Below are 2,933 nucleotides of genomic sequence, written 5' to 3'. Positions count from 1 at the left end.
CAGCTGCCCCCTACACCCCACCTGTGCCCCAGATGCCCCCTACACCCCACCTGTGCCCCAGCTGCCCCCTACACCCCCACCTGTGCCCCAGCTGCTCCCTATGCCCCCCTGCCCCATACTGCACTTGTGTCCCCAAGCCAGCCAGTGACAGTCGGGAAGAGGGGAGCAGGGTGGAGCTCTCCCCTTAAACGGCTAGCAAGTGGCCTGGAGGTAGTTGGGGGTCCCCAGGAAAGATGCCCTGCAGGACCCCAAGCTAGACGCTGAAACTATAGCTTGCTAAAGGGCAAGTGGCATAACCTAGGCCACCTGAGCTCCCAGCAGCCAGGCCTCAAGCTTAGCTTGGTATCTATGTTGCCCATTTCTTTTTTCTTTTTCGAGACAGGGTTTCTCTGTAAACAGCATTTCTTTGGAGCCTGTCCTGGAACTAGCTCTTGTAGATCAGACTGGTCTCGAACTCACAGAGATCCGCCTGCCTCTGCCTCCCAGTACTGGGATTAAAGGTGTGCACCACCACAGCCTGGCTAAGGCTGCCCATTTCATATATGGAGAAACTGAGGCACAAGGAAGTCCCACTCCAATTTCACATTTTTCCTCCAGTATTACTACTTCCAAGACAGAGTCTCATGTAGCCCAGGCTAGCCTTGAACTCACTCTGTAGCTGACCCTCCTGGGATGCCCAGCCAGAGGCCACCTTTCTGAAGGAGACATTTGGCCAAGCCAGGCCCCTGTGTCCACAGTGCTTTTACAAGACCGGGACATTCTCAGCCATTTCTCTTCCAGGACCCAAGGACTAGGGATGCAGCAGGCGCAGGCTCAGCATGGCTGGAGACCGGCAGGGGACCCTAAGAAGAGGCTGTGAGCCCTTATCAATGTCACACCAAGGAAACTGAGACCCAAAGAAGGGAGCCACTGGCTGGGGTGGCAGTTCCCAGGAATGTCGGGGACAGAGCGGGTCACCTGATCACTGTGACCCCAACAACAGCCAACCCACCACAGAGAGTGGATGGATGTAAAAGCATGGGCTTGAGTGAGCTCATCCTGGGCACCTCCCCATACGGAGGACTGCACACAGTAGGTTCAACACACATGCAGTGCGGGGGTGTGGCTCCGCCCCAAGGATGGCTAACGCCCTGGGCTGTGGAGACACCTGCAGTGAGGGGGCAGTATGCCGAGGGTGTGGCGAGCAGCTCAGGTGGACGCTAGACTGTACCTCCGTAGTCATTGTAGTGCATGATTCATTTGTTAAAAACAAAACGTGTGGTGACCAGAGAGACAGCCTAGAAGCAAGAGCACCGCTGCTCTCCTAGGGCCCACGTGGAACTCAGTCCGGTTCTAGAACACCCTGCATCCCTTCTGGTCTCTACTGCACAAGTGGCACACAGAGACACATGAATAGAAATAAAAACTAAATATAAAAATTAAGCCAGGCGGTGGTGGCACACACCTTCAATCCCAACACTCAGGTGGTAGAGGCAGGCGGATCTCTTTGAGTTCTAGGCTAGCCTGGTCTACACATTCTGATGTTATCTTAGAAAAAAATACATTTGTTGTTGTTCCTAACACAGAGGCACTGAGAGGGGGTGGCCACCAATGTGAACCTTAACAGCAAGCTGGGTGGGTGTGGGGGCGCACACCTTTAATTCCCCTCACTCAGGAGACAGAAGCAGACACTTCTCTGTGAGTTCAAGGCCAGCCTGGTTTACATAGTGAATTTCCAGCTCAGCCAGAGCTACAGAATGAGACCTTGTCTGAAAATACAAAAAATTAAAAGAAAAAAAAGCAATAAATGAAAGAACCTTAACACCAACAACTGAACAGGGGCAAACATTCCATAGCCTACTCAGGTGACAACCTGGAATAGCTGGGGAAGGTGGTTGTTCTCTGGAGACGCCTCCAAGGGCCACCCAGGTAGGTCGCCAACTCAGCCCTGTGGAGTTTGGGACAGGATGTTTCAGACTCCCTGACTTCCAAGCACTCCAAGCGGCAGTGACAAGTCCCAGGGCAGCCCCCCTGTTTGAGACCCAGGCAGCCCCCCTGTTTGAGACCCACAGCTGCAGACCGGCCTTAGAACTCCAAAGAGGAGTTTCACTTTCTTTTTGTGTTGGGTTTTCTCAGACAGGGTCACTTGTAGCCCAGGCCAGCCTTGAGCTCCTCCGGATCTGCTGCCTATGCCTGAGAGCCGCCAGGAAGACAGGCAGCTTTAAAAGAATACTTGTCTGCCCGGATCCTTTATAAAGGACCGACTGTGTGACTTGCACAATGGCTACAACTGGGCTCTGAGCAGAAGAGGGAGGTGAGTGGGGACCCTCCAGGGACAGCCGACTATGCCTGTGGATGTTTCTGTAGCATTCCTGTTCTTCCAGGGCCAACCTCAGGCCTTCTGCAGACTAGGCCAGTGGTCACGCCCCCAGACCCTCGCTGGGGATTCTAGGCGGGGCTCCACCCTGACCACTCCCTCATCGGGATTCTAGGCGGGGCTCCATCACTGACCACGCCCCTCGCTGGGGGATTCTGTGTTGGGGCTCCATTGTGACCACGCCCCGAGCTTTCCCCAAAACAAAGTTTCGAGAATGAACTAAAGTTCCCAGAGTGCTTCTCTCTCTGCCCACCCTCCGAGGTGTCACTACCAGGGACACCACTCTGCAGCGGCACAGGGGCCATCCAGCCAGGCCTGTGACAGGCTCCCACGACAGACAGGGCGGTGACAGGGCTGGGGGTCCCCAGGAGAGCCTTTTCTGTGTGTGCGAGCCCGCCCGTCTGCTGCCGCGGTGCGAGCCCCGGGGGCGGCGACTGCCGGCTCGGCCCTCGGCCGCGCGGATCTATATTTAGAAGATGCTAGGAGCCGCTAAAATCGCGCGGGGATTCCCCTCCCGAGCAGCCAAGGACGCGGCTGCGGCGCCCCGACCGCCGCGGAGCCTCCTCCCGCGCGCACG

General features: G+C 56.2%; 1 protein-coding gene across 1 annotated transcript in view; it reads right to left on the bottom strand.

Moving 5' to 3' along the window:
• The window catches only part of Nfic (nuclear factor I C), a 35,207-nt gene that overhangs the window by 31,479 nt on the left and 795 nt on the right, over positions 1 to 2,933 (bottom strand). The window lies entirely within an intron of this gene.

The sequence above is a fragment of the Microtus ochrogaster genome, linkage group LG1, assembly GCF_000317375.1.
Source record: "Microtus ochrogaster isolate Prairie Vole_2 linkage group LG1, MicOch1.0, whole genome shotgun sequence".
In the NCBI taxonomy this organism is placed as follows: Eukaryota; Metazoa; Chordata; class Mammalia; order Rodentia; family Cricetidae; genus Microtus; species Microtus ochrogaster.
The sequence above is the reverse complement of the archived record's forward strand: the minus strand, read 5'-3'. Positions and strand labels throughout refer to the sequence as shown.